Genomic DNA, 17,326 nt, shown 5'->3' on the forward strand with positions numbered 1-17,326 from the left:
AAAGAGAAAAACCACATGGGAAAAGGGTCTTTTCCACAAAGCGCTTTTATTGTGTTTGTCATAATTGCACCTGATATTTTTCATTCTAGATAAGTGAATATTCCTATATATATATATATATATACACACACACACACACTAAAATATTTATTGTATTTGACTTTATTTTGGAAATCTTATCATGTCAAATCAAGTACAGTAAAATTTTTTAAATATACCATTCTTGGGACCTAGTACATGCTGGATTTTTGAAAATTACAGTTCTATGAAGGTTATACACACAACTTTCATAAAACTTAATATGCTTAAGTATTGAGAGATAATTTGTTATTTTTATTACAGTGGTTCTGATCCCTATAATTTCCAGAGAATGACAGTTGGCAGCATTAAGCCAAAATGTTAATTCATACTGCTGGATTGTTCCAGTGGGTAATATTTGCCCAAGAAATAATGGCCATGGGTTTGAATGCTGCCTGCAGTGTAGGTTGTGATCATACAGTAATTTTCAATATATAGTATAAGTGGTATGGTATGATATCATTTCAACAATCGGGTTGCCTTAAAACTAATTACATACTAATGTACTATTAAGTGCTATATGAGCTAGTGTTGAAGGTCACCCAGAATGAATGAGCTATTATACTGAAAATATATAGTTCTAGGAAATATATAAAACAGAAAGAAATTGGTGTTTGGAAATTATTAATGGAACATAATGCATAAATTTGACACCTGGTTTCTTTCTTTTTTTTTTTTTAAGTTACACTTGGAAAAATATTCAGAGCACCTATAATTAAGGTGACTATCCACCTCACTCTTGGCAAGACAGCTATGTTTTTCAATCATCCATCCCCTGTAACCACAAAAATAGTTTAATGATAACTATTTAACACCTGTGCTTGCTAACAAGAGAGGCTGCTTCTACAGGGATGGGATACACTTAAATAGAAAGGGTGCAAGAATATTTGCTGATGCTATCGAGGCAGTGTTAGGTGGGTTGGAAAACTGCTAGTTTGGGGGGGGGGATTCACAGATTAAAGATTAATATTAGCTGCAGGCAGAAGCGAAAGTGATTCTTGCACTGCTTCTAATGAGCAGCAGCCTGGAGAGGCAAGTTGCTGAGGATTTCAAGAGCTGCTGGGAGTCATCATGGAACAAGTAAATACATGGGCTGTGTTAGGGTAACTAAGAGTAAGAACAAGTGCAAGTACACTAATGCTAGAAGTATAGTAAATAAAATTGATGAATTTGAAGTACTGATCAAGACATCAAAGGCAGATATTGTTGGGATATCAGAGACATGGTGTCACACAGGTATGAGCAGTGCAAAATTGGAATTTGGGGAGTACAATGTGTACAGAAAGGACAGACAGACAAGGTAGGAAGGGATGAGAGGTTATGCTGTTAGTTAAGAAACACAAAATCTAAGGAAGTACATCCAGTTGACACTGGTGGACAGTGAACGTTGAGTCTGTTTGTTGTGACATAAACACCGGGAAAGGAAAAATGAGAGTAGGAGTATGTTATAGGCCTAATGATGCTGATGAGTACAATGAACAGTTGTGAATGGGCAAGTAAATCAGAATGTCTTGTAATGCGGGATTTCGGCACCTCCGTAGCCAGGTGGGCAGAAGCAGCAGTGCATAGCACACACTTCTTGATTAGACTGGGGTTCGAGCCCATGACCACCAAATACGAAGGATGTGGAAAGGTCACGGAATGACCACCGCATATCCCCGGAGCAATGTGGCCTTAGTTGCTAATGCTCCTAAAAACCAAATAACAAACAATGGGGATTTCAACTTTCCAGACAATGACTGGAACTTGTGGGTTGGTCACTCGCATACTAGCAAGACTTTTGTGGATTTATTGGAAAATTATTTTCTACAGCTACATGTTCGATGGGCAACCAGAGGGAGTAATACACTTGATCTGATTATCAGCAGTCATGATGCATGCATTAGGAATTTCCAGATAAACCACTAGGTGACAGTGATAAGTGTATTGATATGGGATATAAGTTAAAGATGTAACTATGATCAAGGATAAAGGGAAGGGTTTTTGTAAAGGTGACTACAGAGGTCTCAGACAGTTTTTAAATTCTATAGAGTGGAATCAACTGATGATGTTACCAGCGGTGAATTCTAAATGGGAAGCCTTGAGGGACTTAATCTTAGAGGCTACTAGGCTTTTCATACCAACTAAGAAATACTGTTCAGGGTTCAGGCTTAAATGGATGTCAGATGAATTAATGAGGTTTGTGGCAGAGAAGAAAAATGCATGGGATGCATATAAATTATCAGGCGACACAGAAGCCTACAACAGAAATAAACTAGTCTGGAATCCAGTCACAAAGGAGGTTAAGCAGGTGAAGGCAGATTACGAGAAATTTTTGACAAAGGACACAAAGAAAAACAGCAAAGAGTTCTTTACTTATGTAAACTCTAGAAGGAAGGGGATGAATCAGATTGGTCCACTTAACATAGATGGTTCAACTATTGATGATCCTGCTCAAGAAGCTGATAAACTAAATGAGTATTTTGCATTTACACACGAGGAGTTCAAGGAGGGGAATGCCAGAAGTTTATCAAACTGTAACAGGGAGCTAAGTGATTTTGTAATAACTGAGAGCAAAGTGGAGGAGAAATTATTGAAGTTAAACATAAAAAAAGGCACCAGGGGCAGATGGAGTCCATCCAGTTATAATGAAGGAGGCAGCAAGGGAAGTAAGCAAACCCTTAGCCATAATTATGAGAGCATCCTTGGACTCAGGGGAGGTTCCCACGGACTGGAGATGTGCAAATGTATCCCCAATTCACAAAGAGGGATCGAAAAGTGACACGAGTAATTACAGACCAGTTAGATTAACTTCTGTTCCGGGTAAAATAATGGAGTCACTGGTTAAAGATGCATTGCAGGATCATCTAGACAAGACTGCAGCAATAATTCAGACACAGCATGGGTTTGTTAAGGGAAAGTCTTGTCTGACAGATTTGATTGGTTATTATGATGTAGTTTCAAAAGAACTGGATGCAAAAAATAATTTTGATATCATATATTTGGATTTCAGGAAAGCTTTTGACACTGTTGCGCATGGAAGACTATTGTACAAATTGGAGCAGAATGGTATTAAGTGTAAGTTGCTACAATGGATAAAAGGATGGTTAAGTGGGAGAAGACAGAGGGTGGTAATCAATGGGTGCTGCTCTTCGTGGACTAATGTTATTAGTGGAGTCCCACAGGGTTCGGTGTTGGGTCCACTGTTGTTTTGTATATTTATCAATGATATTGATGAAGGTATGTCAGGCTTAGTGTCGAAGTTTGCAGATGATACAAAGGTTGGCAGGGTTGTTAATGACAGTAATGGCATTGTGCTACTGCAACAGGATTCAGATAATTTGGGCAGATGGGCTAAGAAGTGGCAACTGAAGTTTAACCTTGACAAATGCAAAGTACTGCATATGGGTAGAAGTAACCCCAGAGAAACGTACCAGCTGTGTGGTACTACACTTAAGGTGATAGAAAATGAAAAAGACCTGGGAGTGATGTGCAGTCAGATATGAAGTTTTCAGAGCAATGCAGACAGGCTGCCAGGGCAGGTCATGGGGTTTTGTCAATGATATATAGGAATTTTTCTAGCAGGGAAAAGGAGGTGATTGTCCCTCTGTAGATCAGTCAGTCCGTGCCTTGAGTACTGCGTACAGGTCTGGAGGCCTCATTTTAGGAAGGATGTCGATTTGCTTGAGCGTGTAGAGAGAAGGGCAACAAGATTGGTGAGGGGAATGAAGGGATTTTCTTATCAAGAGAGGCTTAAGTTCTGCAAATTGCAGTGGCTGGAGACTAGGCACCTGCGCGGTGATCTGATTGAGGTGTATAAGGACTTGAATGGGTTGAGCACGCTGAATTCTGATGGGATCCTTCCACTTGTTCAGATTACGAACCTAAGGGGGCAACAAATTCAAATTAGGAAAAGACAGATGTAGAATAGATGTGCGGAAATTTGCCTTTAGCCAGTGGGTGGTTAATTGTTGGAACAAACTTCCATCTGTCGTTGTGGAAGTTGATAGGTTGAATAAATTTAAGGAGGAACTGGACAGGCATTTGGAGGGAATGGTGTGATTTTTTTTTGGCTGATGCTGCATAAGCTCATACACTTGCATCACATGCCGCTACTACTACATCGTGTCCAGACAATGTGCAGACTTGAACTTATCTGCGTTGCTTAGAACGTGCACACCACTACAAGGGCGAGGCTTTCTAAAATAAGTGAAGATGATTATTATAGACCAGGAGTGGCCTACTTAATTTGTGATGTGATCTAACTTTTTCCTTCAAAATGTGCCGCGATCTACCATCTCAAAAATTACATTGCACAAATCGAGGGATGACTGTATATTTAAAATTCGTCGTGATCGACCGAAATTAAATCCGAGATCGACTCGTTGGCCACCCCTGACGTAGACCATTTCCTCTAGAATCGTATATTTTCATTGCGGTGGTATGATAAAAAAATTGGTAAAACTACAGAACACGGTGCCCCTTTGAAAATCACGTGCCTAACCTGCTGTGGTTAGCGTTAGTTACGGTGTTTATCCCACCCTTGCCGCTGTTTTAAAATCGGGAACTCGTTTTGCTATTTTAAAACAGCTGGAAGAGGGGGAATAAACACCCCAAGACCGTGGCTGGCTGAAGGTGCACCATGTTCTGGAGTATAGCGAAAAATATTTGTTGGCTAGTGTAATCAGCGTTTGAATGTTCATTCTTAGCGTTTTCACCAGTTTGATTTTGACTGGAATGTTCAGGTTTCTGTACATCGTGTTTGGATCCCAGCAGATGTCATTTCTTTGTCACAGAAAGGTAGAGAAAAATAAATTTTGAGGTGAATTCCATTTTGAATATATTGTATATTATGTAACTTACAAAACTATTTAATACTTGTGTCCGGTACCACAGTGTTTTAAGCTGCTAAGGCTAAACGTTTAAAGCACTGATAAGGTCTTAACTGGAAATTATACAGTAAATGTTAATAAATGTTACAATAAATATAGAAATTATACAATAATTATACACAAATAATTATCACAAAAGAAGTTCTTAATAATTTTTTTTTCTTTCCCTAATGAAAATTGATTTTGTGTTTTTTACTGTAAAAAACGTCAGGATTGTTTTCACCCACAAAATCATCTTAGATTCAGACAGCGACAACTATTCATATCACGTTTTAAGGTTTATTTAACGAGCAGTGAACGAAAATGCATATTATAGTGTATGAAATAATGCTACCTTAAGGGTTAATTTGATTATTATTATTATTAGCCATATGGTGCAAAGAAGCCTGAGGCTTTTGCTGCACCAGCCAAAAAAAAAAAAAAAAAAAAATTCTAAGTTACCCTGTGAGAGAGAGAGAATCACCAAGGAAGAGAAGAGTGATGATATCCAGCTCAGGATCATGGGTGTGCCAAGCCCATACTCACCAGCCCCTGGTTATTGGAAAGTATAGGGCGACTTTGATGAGCATGTTCGATAATTTCATATGTAAACTAATTTCTCCGGCCGTGGTGGCTGTACCGAATAATATGCATTACTTAATTCGTCGGGAGGGACACATTTTATGTAAAAACAAAACGTTCACATAATATACATACTATTATCAATCCAAATAATGGTTAAGTCGCCATCTTTCTAGTCAAAAACCCACTGTGTGTATCTTTTTATGGTTTAGAAAAGGATCATCACGTTTACTTTACAAGAATGTAATGCCCCACCAGTTATCAAGGTAAATATGAAAAGATTCTTTTACGCTACGTTGGTGTATGCTAACAGCACATTACGTGGCTGGAACAAAAACATTTGTTTACACGCTTACCAACCGAAGAACAATCTAGATTTAACTGAAAATTGGCAAAACACCTAACGGCGATTTTCATTAACTTTTTGCTTCCACTATTCTTTTTTAAATATTTACTAAAGAAGACAAAAATAAAAAAAAAAATATATATATATACAGTGAAACTTCCCTAACGGACACCTCTCGTTAACGGACATCTCTCTACAACGGACATTTTCAAATTCCCCAACTGACCTCCATTGGTTTTAACGTGTTTGCAGCTTCTGTCTAGCGGACATTCTCTGTAACGGACGCTGACAGGCAATCTGCACTGTTTCGTTTAGATTAGCGCTTAATTTGATCTCCCCATAACGGACAGCGGGCGAGCTCACGGCCCATTTTCTATGAATTTCTTCCACGTATTGCCTCAATCGTGTGTTTATTTTCTATTTCCGATTCTCTGAATTTTATCAAGGTTTACGTCGCGGTTCTAAACCCTTTTTCAAGAAGTGGGGGGGGGGAGAGAATATGGTCGGCCTTTCGTCTTTTCAGTTTCAGTTTTCAGTTTTGTTCAGTGTCGTGTGAAGTGCACAATGTCTTCTCGTAAACATTTAACTTTAAAAGATAAAGTCAAACTCATTAATGCGTATGATCGGCAAAAAAATAGTGTTCGCAATCTCGCTGCAAAATTCAAAATCGGGAAGACGCAGGTAAGCGACATCCTAAAGAAAAAAAAATTAACTGCTCAAACAATTTTGGCAACATCATTCCCGAAAACTGTTGGACTTCAATTTCGTCGCGCACATGCTAAAAAAATTCCCATTAATGGGCCTATTATTAGAGAAAAGTCTTTGGAGATTGCGAAATCTATGGGAGTAAATGAGTTCAAAGCTTCTGTGGGATGGCTAGACAAGTTCAAAACTCGGCATAAAATTTCTTGGAAAACCGTAAGTGGTGAAGGTGGATCTGTTGATACTGGGGTTGTAACAGAGTGGACCGTCAAATTGGAAGATTTATGTCGTGATTTTGAAGGCTAAGGATATTTACAACTTTGACGAAACAGGGTTGTTTTTTTAAAGCTCTTCCTGAAAAAACAATGAGTCTAAAAAACGAAAAGTGCCAGGGCGGAAAAATTTCTAAGGAACGCTTGACTGTACTATTGTGTACAAATATGCTGGGAGACTTTGAACAACCTCTTGTTATAGGAAAACCACAAAATCTTCATTGTTTCAAGGGCATGAAGTTGAATCTTTTGAACGTTGACTGGAAGTCTAATAAAAAAGCGTGGATGACACGAGATATCATGAGCGAATGGATAAGTCACTTTAAACAAAACATAATTCGTCAAAACAGAAAAATTATTCTTTTCATGGATAATGCTGCATCTCACCCGCACATTGAATTGTCCAACATTCAAATCGTTTTTCTGCCACCAAACACATCTCCAGAGTGTCAGCCCTTGGATCAAGGGATAATAAAAAAATTTACACTTCACTACAGAAAACGTGTTTTAAGACATCTCATTGCAAACATGAACGATGTAAACATGTGCGAGTGACCTTGCAAAGAAAATCAGCATCCTAGTTGCGATTCAATGGATTTCCTCTTCAGTAAACGCAATTAGAAAACAAACTGCCGTGAACTGTTTTGTAAAGTCAAGTCTGGCTTCTCAAACGCAAAAATTGAAGTTGTGAACAGCAATGTGGAGCACCAAGAAGAACAAGAACTTCAACATCTATTGATAATGTACGATACTTCCGCTACAAGTGACCCTGGCTACAAAGATATAGACTCAAACCTCACTACAGAAGATGGTGCTATAGATATCAACGACATTATCATCGATATTTTTCAAGAAGTTCCTCATGAGGATGAAAAAATGGAAGGAGGTCATTCTGTCGAAGAACATATTAACGACGAACCACCGATGAAAATAGAAGAAGCGCTCATACAAATCAATCGTTTAAAAATGTTTTTCGCCGCCGAAGAAGATACTGAAGGAATTTCGATGGTTTCTTCACTCCAAACAAATGTTGAAAACAAAATTATCAGCCGGAAGAAGGTGCAGAAGAAAATAAATGATTACTGTATGCATTTTTCTTAAGATAAAGTCATAATATGCATAGCACAATTGTATGTATATTATTTACAAAAATATTGTGCAAAATCTGTATATAATTTAATTTAATTTTACATTAAACGTTTAACGATTTTTCTTTCTTTCTTTTTTTTTTTTGTCAGACTTCTTGTTAGCGGACACTTCTCTCTAACGGACACATTTTCGTTCCCCATGGCTGTCCGTTAAAGGGAAGTTTCACTGTATAGCATGGTTAGCAATACCGTTAGTAGACATTTTTCTGGTAAGGGACAGATCTGTTAACGTTCACACGCACCGTCAGTGACGGATTAAAACCCTTTGTGTGTTCAATCCAAAGCACCATTCTTTGGTGTGACTTCAGCCTCAGCTGCGCAGGCTTTGTGGTCGTATTTACATATGATCTATATACTGCATAAATAAACTTAAAAACTTTCACTGTACATCAGGGATCAGAGCTGCCATGAGCGAAAGTGAAATGGTAACAGCCAAATAGTGCATGAATCATGAACTGCATCAGTTAAATCTGATGTCGAAATTTACATGCAAAGATTACTGTATTCGCCCCTATATATCAATTCCTTAGAATAACAAAAACCGATGCTTTAATTTATTCCTTTTTGTTTTCAATAAACATAAAGTTGCTAGTGCACTGATGGTATTTCTCTCTCGCCCGCGCGCGCGCACAAAAACTCACCGTAAAAGACTGGGACTGAATTTTCATCGCTTTCCTTAGTGGGGGGGGATGCATCTGGGCCTCACACTGAAGACTACCCAAATCCCACAACAAAGTGAGTTCTCGATTCAGGTAAGTATACTAACCACCCACCCTGTTCCCAACGTTAATTCTTGCACCTGAATTCCCTAAACCAGGAACGCAGCATACCTATGAGATACCTTTGTGCATTGTCTTATCGGCGCTCCCCCCACCAAAAATAAACTAGCAATAAATAATTGTACACAGTTATTTTAATATTTGGTAATGATCAAAGAACGTCTAACACAATACGTTTTGGAATAAAAAAAAAAATACGACTATGTTCTAACACTTCAAAGCAGCACGGTTCCCAGAGTTATCGGTTTCATGTTTAAGAAAGTCGGATCTCGATCACAAAATAGATAATTTAATGAATTCATTGGAAGACATGAAATTCCAGTGGTGAAGCTACTATATCGTCAAGTCCGTTATCACGGGGATTGGGGTCCCAGCAGTTGTTTTGGCATGGTTGTTAAAGAGCGGGGATTGTCCATTCAGAAATCTCGCGGGGAGCCCCATAATTTGTAGTTTTGCCCCTGTGAAGCTGACATAGTTCGGGTCTGCAATCGCCACAATACAAACGCTTGAAAGATAAATGAGATATCTGCAGTGACAAGTTATCATATTGTACGGTCCTTTCTGCGACTATTCAAGCAATACAATACACGTATTTAGCGAAAACTAATCCATGCATTATCTGCTATCTAAAGGAAGTTATCTTGAGACAAGAGCTTCTTCAATAAATAGCTCATTACTGTTTCAGTTTCATTTAATTTCAAATTTTCTTTGTTGTTTAATTGAGCTCTACCGCTATTAATATCATAGCTGAATACGCCAATAATAACAAAAGAATGCGATGAAATTCGACAGTAGAAGTAAATTCTCCTTTCAAAATTTCCTACTGAGTGAGGAAATTAGAGACGAAATCAGTAATGATTTAAGGTTTATACGCTTGGAATGGGCAGAGACTATCGGATGATGAAAGCAAACGAAATTCATTAGTGTTTATGTTGTCTTTTCAATACCTAACAATAGCCGGCCCTTTGCTTGATATTTCGTTGCTGCCTCTCCTGTAGGGAATAGCTCTTGCATGTGTCTGAAAGGAATATGCTGTCAGTTCTTTAACAACAATTCAAAATTTGAAATTAGTATATAATTTCAAATTTGCCATAAGTTTGACATGAATTTTTGTGTGTGGCAACAAAAGAGTGTTGAACCGATATCATCAAAGATGATATGAAAGCTTGAAGAATATAATATATAATATTTGACTAAAATTATTTTCTTGATTGTAATTTCTGAATATACACTGTGTTCCAGGGAGAAATTCACTTGGGAACCAATATAATGTAAGAATACCATGTAAGAATTTGTTTTATTTGTCAGATGAACCCCAAAGTTGTGTGGACTTTCTGCATCTTCTCTCCAAGTAGTGACATTGGAGAATAATTATTCAGAATACTATATGGCTACATATAGTATTCTAACCTACACCGCAAGAGAAAGCCGAGGAACATAAGAGACCAACTCAAATACGCAGGCACAACGATTTTTCCAATGTACAAAAGAGCCAAATCTTCAACCATCAGGAAAGACTGTTCGACGTGGTATAGGATGTTATGAAGAAGACACAACAACTGTCAATGTCTTTTCCCTCTGTGGACAGAGGCTTGGAGACAAAGCACAGGATAACAGAAGCCTGACAACAGACCCAAACACAAATTTGCAGTGGACATGTTTCACAGCTTTGATGCTAACATAACATTTTTTTTTTTTTTAATGTAAACCCCAAACACGAGAGGTGTTAGAACCTATAGTACTTAGTACCGTGCTTGGGTTGGAGGTCGAGAAGACGAAAGAAGATATTTGTTGACATTGGACTTGAACTTCTGTAGACTGTAATTTTCAGGAAATACATATGAAGGAAGGTTGTTCCAGAAATCGGCAGTTGAATGAATAAACGAGGAAGATGAAAAGTTGGTTCTGTGAGTTTGAAGTTGGACAGTAAATGGATGTTGGCTGGAGGCGGCACGTGTTCAGACTGTTTTGAAAGAGAGAGCAGGAATTATAGAAGCTAATTCAGAAGAACAGTGCCCATGGAAGTATCTGTAGAAGAGGCATGTAGCAGAAACAGTACGTCTATGAAACAGCGAGTGCAGAGACTCTGTTAGAGATGAGTCATTAATTAACCTAACTGCCCTCTTCTGAATGGAATCAAGAAGCCTGGGAGAGGTTTTGGGGGCACCACCCCAGTTGTGGGAACAATGTTCCATGGCAGGGCGGATTTGCGATTTATACAGAGTGAGCAGCTGTTTGGAAGAAAAGTAAGGCCGAGAGCGAAAGAGAAAACCAAGTTTTTTAGATGCAGAAGAAGCAATATTTGTAATGTGCTTGTGCCAAGAGAGATTAGAAGTCAGAGTAATCCCCAAAAGAGATATATCATTTTGCCTAGAAATCGGAGTGTCACTAAAGATAAGGACAGGAGCAGAATAATCCTTTTTGTGAGATATAAGACAAGAAGTTTTAGAAGGGTTGAAATCAACTAAGTTGTCTTTGCCCCACTGGGAAATTACCTGAAGATCGGCATTTAAGGAATTGGTAGCAGATTTTCGAGAAGTTGAAGCTGATTGAGCAGGACAAGGTTTCTCAAAATGGAAAATGGAATGCAATGTGCTATCATCAGCAAAACTATGGATAGGATTTCCAGTCAATGGAAGAAGGTCATTAATATACAAGAGGAAAAGAGTGGGGGAAAGAACTGAACCTTGGGGGACACCGGCATTAGTGGAGAAGTTAGAAGACAGGGAGCCATCTCCATCACCCTCAGTGAGCGATCAGAGAGAAAACTGGATAACCAATTACTAAAAACAGTTGGCAAACCATAAGATGGAAGCTTGTTCAGAAGACCTTTATGCCAAACACGATCAAAAGCCTTTAGTAGTAGTAGTAGTAGTAGTAGTAGTAGTAGTGGCACTTGATGCAAGAAAGCAAGTGTAGGAGCTTATGCAGCATCAGCCAAAAAAAAAAAAAAAAAAAAAAATCACACCATACCCTCCAATTGCCTGTCCAGTTCCTCCTTAAATTTATTTAACCTATCAACTTCCACAACGACAGATGGAAGTTTGTTCCAGCAATTAACCACCCGCTGGCTAAAGGCAAATTTCCGCACATCTATTCTACATCTATCCTTTCTTAATTTGAACTTATGTCCCCGTAGGTTCGTATTCTGAACAAGTGGGAGGATCCCATCAGAATTCAGCGTGCTCAACCCATTCAAGGCCTTATAGACCTCAATCAGATCACCGCGCAGGTGCCTAGTCTCCAGCCACTGCAATTTGCAGAACTTAAGCCTCTCTTGGTAAGAGGATCCCTTCATTCCCCTCACCAATCGTGTTGCTCTTCTCTGTACACGCTCAAGCAAATCTACATCCTTCCTAAAATGAGGCCTCCAGACCTGTACGCAGTACTCAAGGCGTGGCCTGACCATTGCCTTATACAGAGGGACAATCACCTCCTTTTCCCTGCTAGCAAAATTCCTATATATCATTGACAAAACCCCATGACCTGCCCTAGCAGCCTGTCTACATTGCTCAGAAAACTTCATATCTGACTGCACAATTACTCCCAGGTCTTTTTCATTTTCTACCACCTTAAGTGTAGTACCACACAGTTGGTACGTTTCTCTGGGGTTACTTCTACCCATATGCAGTACTTTGCATTTGTCAAGGTTAAACTTCAGTTGCCACTTCTTAGCCCATCTGCCCAAATTATCTAGATCCTGTTGCAGTAGCACACTGCCATTACTGTCATTAACAACCCTGCCAACCTTCGTGTCATCTGCAAACGTCGACATTAAGCCTGATATACCTTCATCAATATCATTGATAAATATACAAAACAACAGTGGACCCAACACCGAACCCTGTGGGACTCCACTAATAACATTAGTCCACGAAGAGCAGCACCCATTGATTACCACCCTCTGTCTTCTCCCACTTAACCATCCTTTTATCCATTGTAGCAACTTACCCTTAATACCATTCTGCTCCAATTTGTACAGTAGTCTTCCATGCGCAACAGTGTCAAAAGCTTTCCTGAAATCCAAGTGTATGATATCAAAATTATTTTTTGCATCCAGTTCCTTTGTGACCACATCATAATAACCAATCAAATTTGTCAGACAAGACTTTCCCTTAACAAACCCATGCTGTGTCTGAATTATTGCTGCAGTCTTGTCTAGATGATCCTGCACTGCATCTTTAACCAGTGACTCCATTATTTTACCCGGAACAGAAGTTAAACTAACTGGTCTGTAATTATTCGTGTCACCCTTCGAACCTCCTTTGTGAATTGGGGATACATTTGCACATCTCCAGTCCGTGGGAACCTCCCCTGAATCCAAGGATGCTCTCATAATTATGGCTAAGGGTTTGCTTAGTTGCTTTGCCGCCTCCTTTAATATAACTGGATAGATCCCATCCGCCCCAGGTGCCTTTCTTATGTTTAACTTCAACAATTTCTCCTCCACTTTGCTCTCAGTTATTACAAAATCATTAAGCACACTGCTACAATTTGATAACCTTCTTCCATTTTCAAACTGTAATGATTCCTCACGTGTGAATGTAGATGCAAAATACTCATTCAGTTTGTTTGCTATCTGAGCAGGATCATCAACAGTCGAACCATCGATGTCAAGTGGACCAATCATATTTAGCCCCTTCCTTTTAGAGTTTATATAAGTAAAGAAATCCTTGCTGTTTTTCTTAGCATCTTTTGCCAAAGATTTCTCGTAATCCGCCTTTGCCTGCCGAACCTCCTTTGTGACCTGATTACAGACTAGCTTATATCTGCTACAGGCTTCTGCGTCGCCTGATAATTTATATGCATCCCATGCATTTTTCTTCTCTGTCACGAGTCTCATTAGTTCATTTGATAACCATTTAGGCCTAAACCTTGAACAATATTTCTTCATCGGTATGAAAAGTCTAGTAGCTTCCACGATTAATTCCTTGAATGCTTCCCACTTAGAATTTACTGTTTGTAACATCGTCAGTCGATCCCACTGTACAGAATTTAAAAACTGTCTGAGACCACTGTACTCCCCTTTACGGAAGCAAAAACCCTTTCCTTAACCCCTGACGGTAGTTACCTCTTTGAGTAAATCCCACTTCAGCACACTGTGATCACTGCCTCCTAGTGGTTCCTTTATCTGCAAATTCTTAATACACGAATGATCACTGCTGATAACCAGATCAAGAGTATTACTTTCTTTGAGATGTCAAGAGCAACTACTTGTGTTTCACCGAACGTTTCCATTGAATTAGTCCATAAATGGGTAACATAAGCCAGAATATCACCAGTGGATCGACACTGACAGAATCCATACTGGCAATCGTTGATCAGACGGAAGGTTTCTAGGTAGTTTAAAATTTGGCGGTTAATTGATTTTTCCATTACTTTAGAAAGAGTAGAAGTAATTGCAATAGGACGATAATTGGATGGGAGGGATTTGTCACACCTTTTTCGGAACTGGCTGGATATGAGCAAATTTCCAAGCAGAAGGAAAAACACCTTTGGAATAAGAAAGTGAAAAAAGGCGGCAAAGAATAGGAATAAGTTCAGGAGCACAGATTTTGAGAAAAGTGGAGAAATATCATCGGGACCTGGAGCTTTCTTAGCATCAAGATTCGTCAAAATCCTTCTGACATCCTTTTGACGGAAGACCACAGGAGGCATTGAATGGAGCATGTTGGGAATAGTGGGAGGTGTTTTACCAAGATCGTTAATGCATGAGTTGAAAGAAAAATTGGATGCTAGCAGGTCAGCTTTATCCTTGGCTGAAGTGACAACAGAACCATCTGGTTTGGACAAAAGTGGGAGCAGAGATGGGCAAAAGTTGCGGCCAATAGCTTTGGCAAGAGACCACAATAGGGCAAGAAGCAAGTTTTCTACTCTTAGCCTGTTCAAACTCTAGTTTGGACTGGTTAATAACTGCTTTACAATTGTTGCGAGCTTTGGTGTAGGCAGAAAATGAAACTGAAGAATTAGAAACAAGCCAATTACGATATGCAGCATTCTTCTCTTGAACAGCCTTAGCATATTAATTGGAAAACCAAGGTTTAGATAAAGGACGAGATTTTAAAGTGGAGTGTGGGATAAAAGGTTCCATTCCTGAAAGAATAATTTCACTGACACGATCTGAGCAAACATTGACATCAGAAGTTTTGAAACAGTAATCCGACCAAGGAAAAGAAGAAAAGAAGTCTCGCAGGTCATCCCATTTTGCATTCTTGTAATGCCAAACAACACGATGTTGGGAATAGCCATGAGATAAAGGTTCAATTGGAGAAGCGACAATCACCAAGTTGTGATCTGAAGTGCCTAAAGGACCTATCACTTCGACTGTGTACTTAGAAGGGTTGTTTGTGAGAAAAAGATCAAGCGTATTGGCTGTATGATTAGGGTTGTCCGGTATTCTTGTAGGTAAATGAACAACCTGTGCAAGATCATTAGTAATTGCAAAAGCCTCAGCGTCTCGACCAGCTGGGTCGGTGTGACTAGAAAACGGAAGCTAGGTGGAGTTGTGAACATTAAAATCACCAAGGAAAATTACCTCACTGTTAGGAAAGTTGGACTGGAGAAAGTCAAGTTGCAAAGAGAGGAAGTCAAAGAGCTCCAACTGATTAGTGGAGTTGGGAGAACGGTAGAGACAACAGATGAATTTGACCCAATGAGGTAGAGAGATTTTAAGCCAAAGAAGATCAAAGAGAGGAGATTCCAAATTGTCAAGTCTCTGACAGGGAATATCAGAACGGACATATGCACAAGTACCACCTTTGAGGCGAAAAGAATCACACAGAGAATAATTTGGGCATCTGAGATGAGCAGTAGTTGAATCAACCGATAACTGAGATTCTGGAAAAAAAAGTACATGGGGTTTGGCAGACTGCAAGTGGAAATGGACATCGTTGAGATTAGAATTGAGACCACGTATATTTGTGAAATGAATTAGGAAGTGCTTGGGAGATTTAAATCTTTTCGCAGATAAGCTTGCTCTATTAGTTTGACAATTCATGGCGTATTCAATACTAAGAAAAAGTGAGTGGGAAATGCTTTATGAAGTAATGAAATTTTTGGATATGGCGTACACATGGTAAGAATATACCCAGATCCTTGACATAACGTGGCCTCGACAATGCTCTCCGCATACACACTACTCGGACTCCCTCCAGTCACTATCTGGCAGAGTACAGGTAGCAAGATTATATCAAGATCACACTAGCTGATCCGGAAGCCTCCTAGAGAGTTACCAATAGGTTCGGTCCGGTGTACATAACATAACCTAACCTTTCAAAATTCGTTTTTTTGGAGGAATTTGAAACATGAGAACCTTTCATGTTTTGGTCAAGACAACAGGTACAATATGCTAATTCCGATTATCGAAACGGGTGTCGCGAAATTTTAACCTGCTTTTTGATGTGGACTATTTTATGATAGTATCACTGTCTTCTTTTTTATGACCGCGAAAACAGTGATTTCAAGATATTCTCAGAAACCGCTGTTTGGTAGTCGCGCAAATCTAATTCTTGGAACGTTAGATTGGACATGCATGTGGTCCAATATCTTGGCCACCTCTTTCAACTGAAGCAACTTGCAGCCCATCTCTTTTTGTAATTGTTTGTGTGTAGTGTAGTGTAGTGTGGTGGGGTGGGAATACCTTAAATATGCCATTTGCAAAACTAAAGCATTATAGATATTAAAGTATGCGGCTAAGTCGCCAATGGCAATTCTTCAGCTGCAGAGAAATTTTGTGATGTGTTGGAAAAAGCCCTTTTTAAATCTCCACAGCCCTCAAATTCCGCAGCGGTGTGCTTATCAGCTGGAGAGTTAATTCTGGCAACGATGCTCAAAAGGTAAAACTTGTTGATGTTATGCCTGTCTCCTGTCTTTTTGTAATTTTATAATTTTGAAATTTTTGTAAATTTGTACACTTTTTTAATTTTTCCTGCGCATGAGATAAACAAAATTGAATAAATAATTCTATTTACATGTTCGTCGAACATTTCTTTTTTGCTTCAATCAAATTCGCCTGTACTGCATAAGCATTTAGGGAAATTCCGACTTACGTAGCGTTCCGCTGAACGCAACCCTTACATAAGTCGGGGAGTCGCTGTACTTGCTTCTTCTCTGCTTGAAAGGACACACATAATAACAGTCTTGCTAATTTTGCATATATCGAGGTGAGTCATATAGTGAAGTGTTACTGTTACTTCTTACACTTATTATTTCTTACATTATTTTAAAGATTCTATATAATATTGGTGTATTTACACTAGTATTATATAGAATACTTACACTATTAAACATATGATATTTTATTGCATCAATCTTCATTTATACATTATTTTTAAGAGTAAAGTTGTAATCATCTCTTTAGAATACTCCATGCTTATGAAGAAGGTTATTCCAAGAAATGGAATTAAAGGAGACAGGATAAGTTAGTTAATGTACACGATGCTTACATTTCAGTCGTCTTCGATTTTTTAAAATTTTGTATGATTTATAAAAGTGAAAAGTAAATACAGTATACATATCTCCTTATAAATTAATTAATTACTAAGATTATAGGACTCCTGATAAAGCACTA

Source organism: Mastigoproctus giganteus, chromosome 14 (genome assembly GCF_048544385.1).
Source record: "Mastigoproctus giganteus isolate SK-2022 chromosome 14, ASM4854438v1, whole genome shotgun sequence".
NCBI classification, from domain to species: Eukaryota; Metazoa; Arthropoda; class Arachnida; order Uropygi; family Thelyphonidae; genus Mastigoproctus; species Mastigoproctus giganteus.